At 37.6% G+C, this 20,777-nt stretch overlaps 1 protein-coding gene and 1 pseudogene across 3 annotated transcripts in view; both read left to right on the top strand.

Moving 5' to 3' along the window:
• The window catches only part of SYT16 (synaptotagmin 16), a 307,169-nt gene that overhangs the window by 46,762 nt on the left and 239,630 nt on the right, over positions 1-20,777 (top strand). The window lies entirely within an intron of this gene.
• LOC129487313 (adenylyltransferase and sulfurtransferase MOCS3-like) lies at positions 6,991-8,665 on the top strand (annotated as a pseudogene).

The following is a 20,777-nucleotide window of genomic DNA, read 5'->3' as shown; positions in this document are numbered from 1 at the left end:
GACTTTTCCACCCAGAAGTTAGGATCCTTCTTTCTCCTTTCCCGTTAAGGCATTAGAGGAACAATAATTCATATGTTCAATGTTATTACATGTACAAAAGGAGATTATAAAAAAATGGAATAAAAAAATCATCTTGAACATTCAGTTCTTCCCACAAATACATCAACTCTTAAGTTTAAGACAGGGCCTGGGAATACTTCAGTGGTCTTAAAATAGGAAAGCAGAGACTATGACTACAACAAATAAAACATAAATGAGGTAGATAAAATAAAGCTTTCACACCCGGGATTTGCCTGTTCCAACTTCGTAGCCTTCATGAAATACCCAGGAAAAAAAAATCTTCATAATTACTTGGCATAAGTCGCACCAAGGAAATTAAACAAAAAAATTAGTACGTGAACTTGTGATAGGAAACGTGTCCTTCCGTAAGTTTCTTCTCAAGAATGAAAACCTAGTTTTTCAATAGAGCAGGCACTGATACAGGGGTTAAGAAGAAATCACTTAGGCAGATAGTAAGGTTATGGGAGTCCTCGGTAAGGCTTTCTTTTTAATGAAAAGCAGCTCCAAATCATTTTCTTTTTTCTTTTCTTTTCTTTTTTTTTTTGAGACGGAGTCTCGCTCTATCACCCAGGCTGGAGTGCAGCTGTGCGATCTCGGCTCACTGCAAGCTCCGCCTCCTGGGTTCACGCCATTCTCCTGCCTCAGCCTCCCGAGTAGCTGGGACTACAGGCGCCCACCACTACGCCCAGCTAATTTTTTTTTGTATTTTTAGTAGAGACAGGGTTTCACCGTGTTAGCCAGGATGGTCTTGATCTCCTGACCTCATGATTCGCCCGCCTCGGCTTCCCAAAGTGTTGGGATTACAGGAGTCAGCCACTGCGCCCGGCCAGCCCCAAATCATTTTCTAACAAAGAGCAGCCTGTGAAGTCCAGCTGCAGACATAGACAGCCAACCTGGGAACTTGCACTAGTGAATGCTGGCGGGAACTAGGGACTAGACATGTTGGCTCCATCTTCCTTTAGGTGCCAGCCATGTGTACAGTAAAGAGCGACAAGATGGCGGCCAGACACGGAGAGTTCATTAGCATAATAAGATTAGGGTGGGGTCACCAGATTTGGGCGTGCTATATAAACGTCACATTTGATCGAACCAATCTGTGAGCCCTACCTAAATCAGACACCACCTCCTCAAGCTTCACTATAAAATGCGGCACATCCACAGCCAGCCCATCTTTTCCTCTCGGAAGCCCCCTCTCTCTGTTGACAGAGAGCTATTTCTCTTCTTCTGCCTGTTAAACCTTTGCTCCTAAACTCCTTGTGTCTGTGTCCTAAATTTTCTAATGCCAAATGGCGAACCCCTGGATATATATCCCAGACAATGTAGCCTCCTCAGCACTGGAAAACCAAATTAAGTCACCTGAGATTCCTAGCTCAAGTGCTCACAGGAAGATGAAGGCATCTGGGAAGTGTGGGGAGGACATGGCACACTTGGGGCTCCAACCGAACTATATTATAATAAGCAGCAACACACTGACTCCCTAAAGACTAACATAAATCCATTCGAAGGCATCTTAAGGTTCCAAGGTTGAAATAACTTTATAATTCTTTGGAAAAGTACATTCAAAAGAAAAAGATGAGGATAAGGTCGGGGGCATATAAAACAAGTCCCTAAATAGATGACAGACTTTGTCCATGTACCCACATACAGTTGCCAGAGAAATATACAGTACCCTTCTCCTCAATTAGGCTCAATAGTTGTCTTTTCCACTGTGGTTCAGTACGTTTTAATGGTTCCACTTTGAAATAGGTAACAATCTTTGGAAAAAGTCACTCTAGGTTGCACAAAGGTTTTATGTATACAGTTTGCTACAAGTAACAAAGCTACTTTGAAAGAACTGCTTCTTTCCAAACAACTACAACAACAAACCATTCTAGCCCGTATTTGTTTGGGTGTGATTTATTTTTAGTTTTCATTTTTTGCAAAGCAGCACAGAAACAATTATAGGAGTGTAGTAATAACCTTTGTAAACATCATTTGCATATCAGTAAGAACTGATTGTCTTTCATTCCTTTTTAGTGAAAGATGAAGCAAGATGATCAACTGAGAGTGAATAAGGTGGGGAGGTGCTGGCAGTTTGAGATTTGTCATCTAGGACTGCAGTGCACAAAGTGGCCAGTTGGGGAGCCCTTGGTTACTGACTTGCCAAGAGATGAGTACAGAAAGTGAGAGTAAGCTTTTAGAAACTTTTATAGCACTTCACATTGCTATAACATTTTTATTGTATTTTTAAAAAGTATTGGTCTATAATGGATTGGAAACAAAAACATCTAGTCCTCACAACAGATAATTTAAGAGGCACTGGGCCAAAAGAGTGGGAGAAAATGGAGGAGGGAAAAGTAGAAAGATTGCTGCACTACATTGGGGATCCACCTGAGGCTTGTGGCCATGAATTTCATGTGAGGCCATTCGATTCAAGAGTGTTTTTCTCCAGCCTTGTTTAGCTATGTTGATACAGGCAGTGCTGGATTTTACCAGGGTGTGGTTTTGCTAAGTGGGCCTAATGCAGTGGGAAGATGCAAGTGTTTAGGAAGTATTCAAGTGAGGTGTACGGAGACTGACCATGGCATTTTAAGCTGGGGGAAGAAGAAAGCAATCAGGAGGAGGGTGAGAGGCAGTGAAGAAAGTGGTAGGATTGATAGAATCTAGGACCAGGAAGAACCAAGTTTGCTGGAGTTGGAATGTAGGACCAGGAAGGAGTGAACTAGAAGTATGGAAGGTGGTCATCAGAGAGTGGGATTCCTGATAATGAGATTCATCACAATACTGCTCACCAACTGGGAGGGAATATGAATCAATTATTTTGTATGTATCCAGCAGACTATTTTGTAGCCATTAGAGGTCATGTTGTCATTCTGTTTCTTTACGGGCACAGAAATGTTCAGGATATCTTAAGTGAAAAAAGCTTACCAATTTGCAAAATTAAGTTGCAAAATTTACTAATTTTTTTTTGTAAAAATAAATATTTTAATGCACAGAAGTCTTAACTATGGTAGTATCTGGATGGTTGAATCACAGATGGCTTTTACTTTCTGTTGGATAATCTCCTTTTTGTTTTCGAGACAGGGTCTCCCTCTGTTGCCCGGGCTGGAGTGCAGTGCAAACATGACTCACTGCAGCCTTGATCTCTTGGGCTCAGGCTCTTGCTTCAGCCCCCCATGTAGCTGGGACCACAGGCATATGCCATCACGCCTGGCTTATTTTTATATTTTTTTGTAGAAATGGGGTTTTAGCATGTTGCCTGGGCTGGTCTCAAATTCCTGGGCTCCAGCAATCTGCCCACGTTGGCCTCCCAACGTGCTGGGATTACAGGTGTGGGCCACCACGCCCAGCCTGTTTGATATAATTCTTACATAGGCATGTTTTAGAGATACTGGGGATTCAGTTCCAGCCTATTGCAATAAAGCAAGTATCTCAATAAAGTGAGTCACACAAATGTTTTGGTTTCCTAGTGCATATAAAAGTTATGTTTACACTATGCTATAGTTTATTAAGTATACAATAGCATCATATCCAAAAAATACCTACCTTAATTAAATATACTGTATTACTAAAAAATACTGGCACACAGTCACAAAGTGAGCACATACTTTGGAAAAATAGTGCCGACAGACTTGCTTGATGTAGGGTTGCTACAAACTTTCAATTTGTAAAAAAAACACACACAGTATCTGCAAAGCACAATAAAACGGAGTGCAATTAAGTGAGGTATGTGTGCTTTATTGTTATATTCTTATAGCTTTATGAAAGTATAATTTGCTTGCAAAAATTCACCAGTTTTAAGTGTACCATCCTGTAACTTTTGACAAGTGTATAGTTTTGAAACTACCACCACATTCATCTTGTAGAACATTTCTCTCATGCCAAAAAATTTCCCTTGTGCCCCAGTGCAGTCAATCTCCTCTCTCACCTCCCAGACCCTGGAAACCAGTGATCTGCTTTCCATCATGATAGTTTTGTCTTCTCTAAAATTTTATATAGATGAGATCATATCATATGTCATCTTTTGTGTCTGGCTTCTTTCACTTAACATAATGCTTTGGAGAGTCGTCATTGTTCTTGTGTGCATCAATGTTTATTCCCTTTTAAAAAGTAGACATATTTTAGAGTAGTTTTAGGTCCACACTAAAATTGAAGGCAAGGTGCAGGGACTTCCCACCTACGGCCTGCCCCTACACATGCACAGCCTTCTTCATTATCAGCATCTCCTACTAGACTCATACATTTGTTAACACTGATGAACCTACCCTGGCATGTCGTCATCATCCACAGTCCAGAGTTCACATTAAGTTTCACTCTTGGTGTTGTACATTCTCTGAGTTTGGACAAATGTATAGTGACATGCGTTCATCATTATAGTATCATACAGAGTAGTTTCACTGCCCTAAACATCCGTGCTCTGCCCATTCATCCTTCCACCCTTTCTAACCCCTGGCAATCACTGATATTTTTACTGTCTCCACAGTTTTTGTCATTTCCATAATGTCGTATGGTTGGAATCATGCAGTATGTAGCCTTTTCAGGTTGGCTTCTTTCACTTTGTAATATGCATTTAAATTTCTTCCATGGCTTGTCATGGGTTGATAGCTTATTTCTTTTTAGCACTGAATAATGTTCTATCATCTCGATTCACCGCAGTTTGTTTATCCATTTACCTATTGAAGGACATCTTGGTTGCTTCCAAGTTTTGGCAATTATGAATAAAGCTGCTATAAACATTCATGTGCAGTTTTTTGTGTGGACATATATTTTCAACTCCTTTGGGTAAATACTAAGGAGAATGGATCATATGGTAAAACTGATCATATGGTAAAAGTGTGTTTAGTTTGGTAAGAAACTTCCAAACTGTCTTCCAAAGTGATTGTACCATTTTGCATTCCCACCAGCAATGAATAAGAGTTCCTGTTGTTCCACATCCTCTCCAGCATTTGGTATTGTCAGTGTTCTGGGTTTTGGCTATTCTTATACACGTGTATCTCATTGTTTTAATTTACCTTTCCCTGACAACATATAATCTGGAACATCTTTTTACATGTTTATTTGTTATCTGCGCATCTTCTTTGGTGAGGTGTTTGTAAAGTTCTTTGGCTCATTTTTCTTTTTTTTTTAAATATATATATTTTTATTATACTTTAGGTTCTAGGGTACATGTGCACAACGTGCAGGTTTGTTACATATGGATACATGTGCCATGTTGGTGTGCTGCACCCATTAACTCATCATTTACATTAGGTATATCTCCTAATGCTATCCCTGCCCCCTCTCCCCACCCCATGACAGGCCACTGTGTGTGATGTTCCCCTTCCTGTGTCCAAGTGTTCTCATTGTTCAATTCCCACCTATGAGTGAGAACATGCGGTGTTTGGTTTTTTGTCCTTGCGATAGTTTGCTGAGAATGATGGTTTCCAGCTTAATCCATGTCCCTGCAAAGGACATGAATTCATCCTTTTTTATGGCTGCATAGTATTCCATGGTGCATATGTGCCACATTTTCTTAATCTAGTCTATCATTGTTGGACATTTGGGTTGGTTCCAAGTCTTTGCTATTGTGAGTAGTGCCACAATAAACATGTGTGTGCATGTGTCCTTATAGCAACATGATTTATAGTCCTTTGGGTATATACCCAGTAATAGGATGGCTGGGTCAAATGGTATTTCTGGTTCTAGATCCCTGAGGAATCGCCACACCGTCTTCCACAATGGTTCAACTAGTTTACAGTCCCACCAACAGTGTAAAAGTGTTCCTATTTCTCCACATCCTCTCCAGCACCTGTTGTTTCCTGACTTTTTAATGATGGCCATTCTAACTGGTGTGAGATGATATCTCATTGTGGTTTTGATTTGCATTTCTCTGATGGCCAGTGATGATGAGCATTTTTTCATGTGTCTTTTGACTGCATAATTGTCTTCTTTTGAGAAGTGTCTGTTCATATCCTTTGCCCACTTTTTGATGGGGATTTTTTTTCTTGTAAATTTGTTTGAGTTCATTGTAGATTCTGGATATTAGCCCTTTGTCAGATGAGTAGGTTGCAAAAATTTTCTCCCATTCTGTAGGTTGCCTGTTCACTCTGATGGTAGTTTCTTTTGCTGTGCAGAAGCTCTTTAGTTTAATTAGATCCCATTTGTCAATTTTGGCTTTTGTTGCCATTGCTTTTAGTGTTTTAGACATGAAGTCCTTGTCTTTGGCTCATTTTTCAATCAGGTTGTTTGTGTTCTTACTGTTGAATTTTAACAGTTCTTTGTATATTTTGGATAACAGTTCTGTATCAGATAGTGTTTTGCAAATATTTTATTCCAGTCTATGGCGTATGTTCTCATTCACTTGACTTTCTCTTTCACAGAACAGAAATATTTAATTTTAATAAAGTCCAACTTATCAATTCTTTCTTTTGTAGATTGTGCCTTTGGTGCTGCATCTAAAAAATCATCACCAAATCCAGATCATCTAGATCTTCTCCTATGTTGTCTTCTAGGGGTTTTGTAATTTAGTGTTTTATGTTTAAGGCTGTGATCCATTTTGAGTTAATTTTTGAGAAGGGTGAAATGTCTGTCTAGATTCATTTTTTTTTTGCATATCAAAGCCCAGTTGTTCCAGCACCAGTTGTTGAAAAGATTATCTTTGCTCCATTGTATTGCCTTTGCTCCTTTGTCAAAAATCAGTTGACTGTATGTATGTGGGTCTAATTCTTGGCCCTCTGTTTTATTCTATTGATCAATTCTTTCACCAATGCTACATTGTCTGTAGTTTTATAGCATGTCTTGAAGTTGGGTAGTATCAGTCCTCCAACTTTGTTCTTCTTCAATACTGCATGGACTATTCTGGTAATTTGTTCTGTTTTATATGGAGGAATACACTTTTGTATGAATAGACCACAATTTGTTTATCCATTCACCAATTGGTAGACTTGGGGTTGTTTCAAATTTTTGACTATTATGAATAAAACTATTATCACCCAGGAGAAGGTACTCTCCTTACAGACTGAAGTTGTTCAACGTGAGAAGGAATTGAATTCCCTGAAACAGAAGCTGGCGGCGGCCCTTTTGATGGAGCAGGAACCGCAGCCAGAACGGCTGGTTTCGGTGTTGCCGCTGCCGCCCAAGGCCGCTCTGTTCCGAGATGAGATTCTGCTCTATAGCCGGCAGCTAGTGCTGCCCGAGCTGGGCGTGCACGGACACGTGGTGGGCTCCGCTGTCCACTGGCGCAGTACTTGGCAGCGGCCGGCGTGGGCCGCCTTGGCTTTGTGGACTGTGACGTGGTAGAGATGAGCAACCTGGCCCACCAAGTGCTACATGGCGAGGCACTGGCTGGACAGGCAAAGGCCGCTTCGCGCGGCCTCAATTTGGCGGTGGAATGAGTGTGGTACACTCAGGCCCTTTTATGCCAGTCACTACCCTAGACCCGGTCTGCCGATATGATGTGGTGGCCGACTGCTCGGACAACGTGTCCACTCGCTACCAGGTTAATGACGCATGTATGCTGGCGGGTTGGCCCCTAGTGTCTGCCAGTGCCCTGTGCTTCGAGGGCCAAATCACAGCCTACCATTATGATGGTGGGCTTTGCTATCGCCGCATATTCCCCTGGCCACCTCCAGCGGAGACAGTGACCAACTGTGCGGACGGCTCCGTGTCGTAACTGGGGTCCTGGGCTGCCTGCCGGCCTTGGAAGTGCTGAAAATCGCTGCAAGTCTGGACCCCTCTTACAGTGGCAGCCTGTTGCTCTTTGATGCCCTGAGAGGGCATTTCCGCTGTATTCGGCTGCGGAGCCGCAGGCTCGACTGTGCAGCTCGCGGGAAATGGCCCACTGTGACTCATCTGCTGGACTATTAAGCCTTCTGTGGCTCCTCAGCCACCGATAAATGCCGCTCCCTGCACTTACTGAGCCCGGAGGATTGTGTTTCTGTCACCGACTATAAGCGACTTCTGGATTCTGGGGCACCCCATCTGTTGCTGGACATCAGACCTCAGATGGAGGTGAACATCTGTCGTTTGCCTCATGCCCTACACATCCCTCTGAAATATTTGGAACGCAGGGATGCGGAGAGCCTGAAGCTCTTAGGAGAAGCAATCCGGGAAGGGAAGCAGGGCACACAAGAAGGGGCTGCTCTCCTCATTTATGTGATTTACAATCTGGGAAATGAATCACAGAAAGCCGTGAAGATCCTCCAGGCCTCATCAGCAGCTCAAGAGTTAGACTCTTTAACAGTTTGGGGTGTTGTGGGGGACCTCATGGCCCGGGCTGCCCAAAACAATGGAACATTTCCACAGTACTAAGGTGACTGGTATAGTCTGATGGGAAAGATGTGGATTGCTGTAATACCGCAAAGATATATTTATTTGCATTTTTCAGTAATATACATAGGAGCTGGAGATTCTACAGTATCTGTGAATACATGGAGTCCTTTTTTATAAGGAGTTTTAAAAATCGTGATATATTGGATGACTTATTAATGGATTACTGTTTCTGGGAACCATCTTTTTTTTTCAGCACATGGAGGGTGTCTTGAACATGTGAGATGTAACATGACAGGATTTTGTATTTTAAGCTGCAGGTCATTTACCTGTCCTTATTTTCCACCTCCCCCAGTAAAATGCTTTCTAAATCATTTTATACCTGGAATTAAGGTGCAGTAAACTTAGTCTTAGGAAATTGATCACAGATTATATACTTAGGATCAGTTTACTGTTTACTTAAGAAATTCTTGGATCTTATTAATATTTCAGATGATAGAATACATCCTACAGAAATACATGTTTAAAATGTAAATTGTTTTAATTATTCAGAAAGTGGGTTGTTCTATTTGGCATTTTGAATTAGTATCAAAATGAGATCTTTAAAGTTTACCAAAATAAAGGAAAACCACCTTTGTAGCCTGAAAAAAAAACCTATTATGAATACTCATGTATAAGTATTTGTGTGGATATATGCTTTAATTTTTCTTGGGTAGATACCTAGGAGTAGACTTGCTGGGTTATATGGTAGATGGGTACACATTTAGCTCTACAAAAAATTGCCAAAAATGGAAGAGTGGGGTGGGGGAGAAAGGAAAAAATAATTGCCAAAATGTTTTGCATAGTGGCTGTACCATTTTATATTCTCCCTAGCAATGTATGACATTTCCAGTTGCTTTACATCCTCTATTATACTTGATATCATCAATTTATTTTTATTTTTGTCATTCTCATGGTTATAAGGAGATATCTCATGCTGGTTTTAATTTGCAGTTTTCCGATGACTAATGACGTTGACCATCTTCTCATATGCTTATTTGCCATCTATACCTCTTCTTTGGTAATATATGTGTTCAAGTCTTTTGTTCATTTAAAAATTATGTTTGTCTTATTATTGCATTATGAGAGTTATTCAGTGTGCATACAAGTTCTTTGTCAGATACATGTTTTGCAAATATTCTCCTGTAGTCGGTGGCTTGCCATTTAGTTTTTCCAACAGCATGCTTTAAAGAGTAAAAATTTTAAATTTTGATAAAATCCAATTATTGTTTTTTCTTTTATATTTAGTGCCTTCTGTGTTCTACAGAAGAAATCTTTGCCTAATTCAAAGTCAAAAGAATTTTCTCCAATGTTTTTTTCTTAGAAGTTTTATAGTTTTAGATGTTACATTTAAATCTGTGATGCATTTTATATATTTGCTTATGTTGTGAGCCAAGGGTCTAGGCTCATTTTTTTCATATGCACATGTAATTATTTTAATAGCACTTGTTGAAGATTATCCTTTCCTGGTTGCATTACCTAGGCATTTTTCTTGAAAAATATTTATATATGTTTGAGATTATTTCTGGAGTCTTCTCTTTCGTTGTTCTATGTGTCTATCTTTATGCTAATATCATACTGCTTTGATTACTGTAGCTTTATATATAATAAGTGTTGAAATCAGGTAGTGTGAATCTTTCTTTTTCTTTTTCATTTTTTCAATCCTGTTTTGGGTAATCTAGGTCATTTTATTTCCATGTAAATTTTAGAATTAACTCATCATTTTCTATGAATAAATTCTCCCTGGATTTGCTTGTTTGCACATTAAAATTTGTTGAGAAAAAGAAACGGCATATAGGTTGAAAAGGAGGAAGTAAAACTCTTTATTTGCTGATTTAACCTCACAGTGACTCATTTTCTCATGCAGTTTGTGAGAATTTTGCTAGTTTGTCTTCAGTGAATTTCCCCTATACCCAACGTCTAGAAGACCCATATGCTCTGAACTATGAATTGGAATCTACATAAAAGCTACTAGAATTAATAAATGAGTCTAACAAGATGCAAGGGAAAATATACAAAAATTGTTTTTCTATATACTAGCAATTAACTTGAAACAGTATTATTTACAATGAAAATACATTACTATTTACAATAAAAATACTATTTACATCAGCATAAGAAATATGAAGGACTTAGGAAGTGATTTAATAAGTTTGTACTGTTGAATAGGATGACCTTGCTCCCAGTCTTGGGGGAAAGCATTTAGTCTTTTACCATTAAGTCTGCTGTTGCTTGTAGATTTTTCATAGATGCTCTTTATGAAGTTGAGGCAGTTGCCTTCTATTCCTAGTTTGCTGAAAGTTTTGATCAAAAATAGATGTTGAATTTTGCCAAGTGCTTTTTCTGCATCTGTAGAGAAGATCATATGGTTTTCTTTAACTAGTCTGTTAGTATGTTGAATTACACTGAGTTTTGAATGTTGAATCAGTCTTGTATTATTGGGATAAACTCCACTTGTTCTTATGTATTACCTCTTTTAGGTTGGGTTTCTTTGGATAAAATTTTAAGAGTTTTATGTGTCTATATTCTTGTTCATGAAAAATATTGGTCTAAATTTTCTTTCCCTAAAGTGGAGAGTAGAATAATAGTTGCCAGAGTCTGGGAAGGGTAGTGGCGAGGTGGCCATAAAGTGGAGATAGTTAATGGGTACAAAAATACAGTTAGAATGAATAACATCTAGTATTGAGTAGCACAATAGGGTGATAGTTAACATAATTTATTGTATATTTTAAAATAACTAAAAGAGTGGAATTGGAATGTTCCTAACACAAAGAAATGATAAAGGCTGATTTGATAATTAAAAATTGTATGCCTGTATCAAAACATCACATGAACTCCATAAATATGTAAAACTAAATACATAATTAAAAATAAAAATTAAAACAACTTTTCCTTATAGTTTTTCCTTAGCTTTGATATCAAGATAATTTTGGCCTCATAGAATGAGTTGGGAGGTATTTCCTAATCTTCCATTTTTTTGAAGTGTTTGTGAAAAGCTGATATTATTTTGTTTTAAAATGTTTACTAGAATTTCCTAGTGAAGTTATCTAGTCCTGGAGGCTCTTTTTTTTTTTTAAGCTATACATTCAATTTCTTTAATAGATATTAGGCTATTTTTGTGTTTTGTTTCTTTTTGAGTAGACTTTGGTAGTATGCGTGTTTCAAGAAACTTGTCCACTTCATTAACATTTTCAAGTTTATTGGCATAATGTTGTTCATAATATTCCCGTCAGCCTTTTAATGTCTATAGGATTTAAAGAGATATTCTTTCTCTCTTTTCTGAGAATGGTGTCTTCTCTCTTTTTTTAATCTTAATCAGTGTGATTAGAGGTTTATCAATTGTATTGTTTTTTCCAAAGAAATAACATTTGGTTTAGATTTTTTTTGTTATTTTAAAAAATTTTATTTCATTGATTTTTGCTTTCATCTGCTTATTATTTCCTTTCATCTGCTTACTTTGTTATATTTTGCTCTTATTTGTCAGATTTCTTAAAATGGAAGGATTGATTTTAAATCTTTGTATTTTTATAATATAAGCACTACGTTTGCTGCATTGCATACATTTTGGTATATTTTGTCTTCATTTTTATTCATTTCAAAAATTTTTTAAATTTCCCTTTTGACTTCTTTTAATCATGGGATATTTATAAGTATGTTCTTTAGTTTCCAAATATTTGGGGGAACTGTCTAGAAACCTTTTTATTATTGATTTCTTATTTAACTCTCTTTCAATAACATTTGTATGAGATGATTCCTTTTAAATGTGTTCAGACTTGTTTTGTTGCCCAGATTATGGTCTGGGTAAATGTCCCATGTTCACTTTATAAGAATACTTTGTTTTTATTCGTTGTTCTATAAATGCTGATTAATTTTATTGATAGTGTTTTTCTAGTGTTTTATATCCTTACTGAATTTCTGTTTACTTTTTCTATCAATTATTGAGGTTCTGGTATTAAAATATCCAACAATACTTATGAATTAGTCTGTACATTTATCCTTCTAATTCCATCAGCATTTGCTTCATGCATTTTGAAGTTTTTTATTATCTGAATAAACATTCAAGATTTCTACGTACTCCTGATGACTTGATCCCTTTATCATTATGAAATGATCCTTTTCTTTGGTAATATTTTATTCTGAAATTTAACCTTAGTATAGCCACTCAGCTTTATTTCGGTTAGTTTTAGTGTGGTTTATATTTTTTCTATCTTTTTTACTTGTAATAATTCTGTCTTTTTACTTAAAGTGTATTTCTTGTAGATAGCACACATAGTATGAGTATTGTCCTTTTATCCAATTTTATAGTCTATTTTTTAGTTGGTGAGTTTAGACATTTCCATTTAAGATTCCATTTAAGACATTTCCATTTAAGATTCCATTTGGATTTAAACTTACCATTTTATTATTTGTTTTCTATTTGTCTTATCTGTCTTTGTTCTTTTTGCTTTGTTTCTACCTTCTTTTGGATTAAATAAAAATTTATTAATATTATATTTTAGGTTTTTTTTGGCTTATTAGCTCTATCTTTTTTGTTGTTTAATGGTTGCTCTAGAGTTTATGGTATAACTTTTAAATTTATCAACATCTACTTTCAAATAATATTACAGTGATTCTCACATATTTTAAGAAACTTAAAATTGTGTAGTTCTTTTTCTCTTGGTCTTTGTGTTGTTGTCATACATTTTACTGCCACATATGTTATACACCCAACTGCTATGGACTGAACGTTTGTATCCCTCCACAACTCACCTGTTGAAGCCTAATGCCCAATGTGATGGCATTTGTAGGTGAAAGCTTTGGGAGATAGTTTAGTCAAGAGAATGGAAACTTCATGAATGGGATTAGGGTCCTTATAATAAGAGACATGAGAGAGTTTTCTTTCTGTTTTTTTGTTCTCTGCCATGTGAGGTTATGAAGAGAAGATGGCTATCTGCAAACCTGGGAGCAGGCTCTAACCAGACACTACATCTTCCAGTGCCTTGAACTTGGACTTCCCTTTCCACAGAACTGTGAGAAATAAATATTTGTTGTTTAAACCACCCAGTCTGCTAATTTGTTATAGAAGCCCAAATTGACCAAGACATGCAACAATATATTATCTTTGCTTTAGAAGTTATCTTGTAAGTATATTAAAAATAAGAAAAAATTCATATCTACTCACTCTTTTACCATTTCTGATGCTCTTCATCCCTTTGCGTAGATACAAATTTCCACCTGGTATTATTTGCCTTTTACTGAAGGACTTCCTTTACTATGTGCAGTGATGCTCATGATATATTATTTTAGATTTTGCATGTCTGAAAAAGTATTTACTTTCATTTTTGAAGGATATTTTTGCTAGGTATAGAATTCTAGTTTGCCAGCTATTTTGTTCATTGCTTTAAATATGTTGTTCCACTGTCTTCTGACTTGCATTGTTTCTGATGAGAACTGTATTGTCATTCTCATTGCTGTTCCTTTGTATGTAATGTGATGTCTTTTTTTTTTTTCTTGCCTGCTTTTCATTTTTTCTTTGTCACTGTTTTTTTAGATACCTGATGATGATGTACTTTAGTTTGGTGTTCTTATTGTTTCTGCTTGGGGTTTACCAAACTCCTTGGATATGTAGGTTTATAATTTTCTTCATATTGGTAAAATTTTTTGGCCAATTGTTTCTTCAAATATTTTTGTTACACTTCCTTTCTCTGAGACTCCAGTTATACGTATGGTAGGCCACATGATGTTGTCTTCTTTTGAATTTCTTTTCTTAAAAGTCTTTTTACTCTGTGTTTTATTTTGTCTAGGTTTTATTGCAATGTCTTCATGTCCCTAAATCTTCTACAATACCTAATCTTCTGTTAATCTCATCAGTGTATTTTTCATCTCAGTTATTATATTATTCATCTCCATTATTATTCATCTCCATAAATTTGACTTATGTCTCTTTTTATCTTCCGTTTCTGTTCTCAATATGCCTTTGTGGGGTACATTTATAATAGCCGTTTTAACTACCTTGCCTAATAATCCTATAATCTCTGTCATTACTGGGTCTGTTTCTAGTTATTGAATCTCTCCCACTCTCACTCCCCATTTTTCTTTTTTGCCTGCCTGGTAATTTTGGGTTGGATGTTAGATATTGTGAATTTTATATTGTTGTATGGTGGTTCATTTTATTTCTTTAAGTATTTTTGGCTATGTTCTGGAAGGCAGTTAAGCCAGCTTGACTTCATCTAGTTTTGTTGAAACTTGCTTTTAAACCTTTTTAGGTGGGTATAAATCATCCCATAATCTACTGCTAATTTGGCCCTACTAATGAGGCAATCAACCTTTAAGTTTTCCACTTTATACTCCATATATTAGTATTTTTTGCCCACTGGCTAGTGACAACATAAATTATTCCCAGCTTTTTATGAGCTCTAGGGATTTTTTGATTGTACCTTTCTGGTGGTTCTTTTCCTGGTCTTGTTAGTTTCTTAATACACATGTGCTGATCTGTACTCAAAGACTCAAAGGAAATCCTGTCTGTGAATGTCTCTTCTGCAGTGCTTTACTCCACCAATTCTAGTCACTGTGGCTTCCCCTAACTCCACCCTGCTTCTATTCAACTCAGCAAGACTCTGTTCTGGGTCTGTTTGGGCTCCCCTTCCCTGTCCTGTGACCTGCTCTCCAGGCAGTGAGCTGGAGCACCCACAAGGATCACTTTATTCATTTGTTCTTTCTCTCAGGGATCACCATTTAGTGTTGCCTGCTTTCCTGCATCTTTAAAAACCATTTTATATATTTTGTCCAGTGTTGTGGTTGTTTAAGGCAGAAAGATAAATTTAATCCCTATTACTATATTATGATCAGAGCTGGATTCCTTAACTAACTTTTCCACATGAAATTACAATAATTATAAAAACAATACCACATTATAGACAATATATTAAATGATATAAAATGCCATTCTATAAAGTGTTATCATAGCACATTTTCTTTCAGTACTTTTTTGTCCTCTATGAAGTTTTTAGGCAATATTGTTAGTAAAATGAAACTTTGGAGTTGCTTGACCCTACAATTTATTATCAGTGTTTCATTTTTAATTCTTTTTTATCTTGGGAATATTATCTTCTTTAAGACTCATTTTCTTACCAGTAAAATGTGTGGGTAATTGTACCTTCCTTGCAATATTGTAGCAGGGATTGAAATAAAATACGAAGCATTCGATAAATAGTAGTTATCAATAGTTTCAATCACACTATGTATGCAGCTTCATACCCTGATTTTAAAACAATTATAAACATTTGATATATTGTCTTGTAGCATTGATTGATGCATAATGAATGGCCCAATGCATACTCATAAACTCTTCCCTTATTTTTGTTTATTTCTTTGTAAATACATATTTTAATTGATATATAATAGATGTACCTATTTTTAGAGTACATATATAATGTTTTGATACTTTCATGTAATGTGTAAAGATCAAGTCAGAGTAATTGGGATATCAATCCTCTTAAATATTTATCTTTTTTTATGCTAGGTCTTCCCTTATTTTTGGATATCTGGTTTATTTATAATTTTCTCCCTTAATATACCATCATACCTGGGGCTGTCTTATCTAAATTTAAAAGTTCTTAATACAGCCAATTTGAAGATAAGTCTTGATTTGAAACATGTTTGAGATCTCCCTGCATTAGTTCACATGAATTTAACTGGATCTCAGCAGCTTCAACTCTTCACCGTGCTTTTCCTGCCCCTTCCTGTTTCTTCTCAAGAGAAGACAATTTCTTGCTCATTATTTTCTGTGGTAACTGAGAAGAGGAACTGAGTAGAAAGGTGTTGGGCTGCTAAGACCCGGGGCACATCCCATATAGAATTCTTTCTACTCTGTGTTGTGCTTTGGGAAATGCAGACGTTGGTTCAGCTGCCCTCATCACAGCTCATGGCTTCTCTTGTTTTATTCTCTTTCAGGGCAGGGAGTTAGCTCTTGTCTGTTTGGATGCCTAATTCAATCTCTATTGACTGTGTTTAGTTTTGCATAAATTGTTTACACATTGGTAAAAATAATTAATTAATCTTTTCTGGTAAGCAGTTACAATGACAATAATTTGATTTTGAGTAGAATACAGATGAGACTCATACTAAAACATTGTATTCGTAGATATGATGTATCCAAAAGCAATTTCATTAGCTTTATCTGTTTGGTTTTTTCATGAAAGGCAATCATTTGTTAAAGAGGGTTCAATGTTTTACTGAGAATGGGCCAACTAAAATATTGATTGTAGATAGATCCTTCCTGGGAAAAGAGGACCCATGAGTTATAAAAACCTGTGAAATTTAAGTATATGATCTCAAATAGTCCCTAATGTTTGCTATTGCAAGCTTGGAGAGTCCTTGGTTGAAAAAGTATAATTCTTTCCCCGAAAGAGTTATAGGCTTTTCCCATTATCTGAAGAGAAACCACCATGCCACGGACAATCATGAATGAGATGGGGTGAGAGGATGGATAGGCATTTTTTCCTGGTTTATCTCAGGCCTCTTGCTGTCATGCTGGGTTTGCCTGGCTTCTCCTTAACAAACCGTCTTTCCTTTTTCTCCTACTGTCTTTCCTCCAGAGCCCTGGCTGCCACTGGTCCCTTCCTTTGTACTTACTGCATATGCCCATTGGCCACGGAACTTGACATTTTTCAGAATACTCACCTGAAAATGAATCTCTTTTGTGAATAACATTTATTCATAGCTTAACTTGGATGCATTTTTTAAAAACCCTTTTCTCACATGAGTAGGGGAGGTACAAAGTGAGCAAAGTGGGAAGAGAATCCATGTGTAATTCCCCAAGGGTAAATATTCACAGGAGTGCTAAAGTGTCCCTAATTAATGAACCATTTCCTATTCTCACCAGTAATCTAAGCTATCCATCATCATACAAAAAACAGAACTACATGTTATGATAGCCAAAAGTAGGATGATGTCTTCTTCTACCCTGTGGTCTTCTAGGAAACCATAACTGATTGCAGTTCTTTCTAGAGGTATTAAAACGGGATGGTGGGCCTTTTAAAATTTTCGTATGTATCGTGAAATGTTGGATATGTTTAGTGAGGGGTTGTCATTGTTTTAAGTAAAGGAGAATATATTCTGCCTTCAGTAATTGCATTAATACTCAGAATAATGAATACTCAGAAAAATACTCAGATTAATACTCAGAAATTCTCAGAAAAATGTGATGGCCAATTTTGGAGGTGAATTTGGGGGTAAGAGCTGCTGATGGCACCAGCTTTATAGAGTATGGTGAATATGAACTATGAACTCTAGTTGCATAGAATTTTGCAAAACAATTTTGTTCCTATTGACAAGGGACAGTCCCTTTCAAAGACATTACTGTGGAACTCTATTAAGTGCAAGAGAGGAAAGTGAGACATGGAAATAAAGTTGACCCTTGAACAATGTGGGCTTGGACTGTATGGATCCACTCACACATGGATGTTTTCCCAACAAACAGCATTTGAAGGATGCAAATGCCACATATCCGGAGGGCCGACTTTTTGTATGAGTGGGTTCCACAGGGCCTACTGCAGGACTTGAGTGTATGTGGATTTTTTTATATGAGGGGGTGATGGGTCCTAGAACCAATCCCTTGTGTATACCGAGGAACAACTGTACATACACAATATATTTTTATATCGGACAAGGTACAGAGAATATTTCTTTCTTGTGTCATCACACCTTTGTGTCCAGGTATTACAGTGCTTCAAAGATAAGTCTTCATACTTTTAATTTATATTTGAAAAAAAAATTAGAGTCCATCCAGATGAGACTCTTTGGGACCATAAAATAGACAATTTTCTCTGTAGTATCCAAACTGAAAGCCTAAATGGCTCTTGTATTAAATAGGCTAGTTTTATAGAATTTAACATTTTCAGAGCCAATGAAGCAAGATCTTTTTTTTTTTTTTTTTACATGTTCTAACATTTTGCACATAAGAAATTTTCCATTTGGTGTGAGGCATGTGCCAAATGATGGAATGTATTGCCACGTTAGAGTCTGGTTATTCTAAATATAAAATTAAAAGGAAAAGTAGGGAGATGAGCTCCAGAAAATGGAAAGAAAACACACTGAATTTTTTCTCTCTGGGGAGAGTTTTATTCTGGGGACATTGGAATAGTTACCTGAGCACTGAAAACTTTGCTATGCAAAGTGCAGTTGTGGACCAGTAACCTGCCTGGGAGCTTGTTAGAGCTGTGGACTCTTAGGCATACTAATCAGTCTACATTTTGGCACAATTGCCATGAGATTCATAAGCAGATTACAGTTTGAGAAGTATTGCTCAAAATTGATGAGGGCTCAATCACCTGTGCATCACCTGGTATCAGTGTTATGGCTTTAGAGTATAGATGTAATGCTTCTTGATCCTTGGGGAATAGTCTTATACGAAAAGGGCTGTGTCAACCTGTATCTTCCATCTGTGACTTTGATCTTTCTGTTTGGTTATGTTCCTAGTTGAAAGTGAGGAATCAGGGAATCTTTGGGAATTGGAGACATTTATGTGGATTGGGTGTACATAAAATAAAGACTGGAAACTCAAGAATTAGGAAAGAGATGGAAAATTTTGAAGGGTAATGAAAACTTCAAGGATATGATTGGTTTTCATGTGGTTAAAACATTAAAAATTTTTTTCTCATGTAAGGTTTTTGGTTGTGGCAATAAACACCAGTGCTGGTTGATTAAACAGCAAATGAATTGTTTAAAAGATGCTGCTTGGTTCACAGATTTCTGGGAGGGCTGGAGAGCCAGATTGTAGCTATGAAGCCAGGGACAGAGTCCAAGTCAGCCTGCAGAGCTGGGTTGGTGGATACTCCTGTTACTGCAGAGCACTAAAGGCTGCAGATGGCACCCCAGGTGCCATTGGTACCAAACCATGTGTGCCTGCACCAGCCCTGCATTGTGGGACCTCTGTATTCCTTATGGCATCTCTATTCCCAGAGGGAACACTGGGTGATCTCTGTACACTGGGATGGGTATGTCTGATTGGTGGTGCCTAGACCATGTTCCTTTGTCCCAGGTGCCAAGGAAGCTGGGAAAGCAAGTCCTTGGTATTTTTGCAGTCATCGTGGGAGGTGACCGCTGCCTTGTTAGGTTGGGGAATTTCCCAAACCTAGTTCTAACCTAGGGTTCAGATACAGGTGGATAAAAAGAATGATAGATGCTTGATAGAGTTGCATGTGTGTGTGTGTGCGCATGCGCGTGTGCACATGCATGTGTGTGTGAGTTGCGTGTTTACTGTGTTTACTAGGGATATTTATTTCAATAAGGCACCTTCCTGAATTTATGATGAAGGTTGATAATGGAAAAGTAGGATTCGTTTTGCATAATTTGCTTTTTTGTTAAAAATGCTAATATACATATAAAATCAAGAGTACCAATACTTGTTTCAGGTTGCATTTAACCAGGAAAAAAACTTGTGTTCTGTGAGATTGAACAGCTTCCTAGCACTCACTCTGAAATGTGCAGTTCATTGCATTTGCTTTCTAAATGAGAACCACATTTAATGAAACCCTGACCATGTAATCAAGATGATGAGGGATTTTTAATTTGGCCGAGTGACTCAGTTGTGGAGTACACACTTTGACTTGTGTTCGGATGGGAGGTTGAGAAATTATCACTGCCTTGGTGTACATGAGACACAAAGCAGAAAACAAAATCAGCATGCGCTGTGTCATATTTGTACTGAGATAACACCGAGGAACAGCTGTGACTCTTTCAAATGACTCCATTTGTTTGATAATTGCTGGGTAAAAATAGTGCCACTATTGGCTATTTCAGGAAGACAGATGGCGTTCTAGATTATGTTCCTTTCCCTGTACCCAAAAAGAACAGGACCAAGTCTTTCTGAAAATTACTGTCTGTGTGTGAAATAGCATCGGGGAAGGGGACAGCACATTTCAAGCTTTTGCCCTGCAGGTAGGTAGGAAGCAGGGGCTGAGCCATAAAGGAAACAGGGAATTCAATTATTCCAGCCTGAGCTAGGATGGGAAATCAAGGCATCTGTCTGTTGCTTAGGAACAGAAATATCTTGTGCCTCAGCTACAGTTGGAGAAACCAGGTCATTTACTTTCAGAGTTCACCTACCGGTTATCCAAACAGAGCTGAAGGGGAAAGCACCTCTTTTCTCCTCCTGGCAGGGGTTGTTTTTCTCATCAGACCTCCTACCTTTCTTCCACTCAGCAAATTCTCTGTTGTTCCTAATGCATTGTCTCAAAACTGTGCCAATCAAATGACAGTACTACCTGGGGAAGTGAGTGGGAGATGATCGGTTTTCTTCAGGAGCTGGTCCTTGGGTCTTTTTCCCTCCCAGGAAGCCTGGAGACCGGCGGTGGTGGGGTGCAGTACTCCACCTTTTGTCTGAATGTGATGGTTTGACATCTGGTTGGTATTCTTGTCTGCACCTCAGGGAGGGAAGGTTGTCACACACACTCCCACGGTCCCACAGTTAG

This window comes from Symphalangus syndactylus, chromosome 8 (genome assembly GCF_028878055.3).
Source record: "Symphalangus syndactylus isolate Jambi chromosome 8, NHGRI_mSymSyn1-v2.1_pri, whole genome shotgun sequence".
Classification (NCBI taxonomy): Eukaryota; Metazoa; Chordata; class Mammalia; order Primates; family Hylobatidae; genus Symphalangus; species Symphalangus syndactylus.
This window is presented reverse-complemented; position numbering and strand designations above follow the sequence as displayed.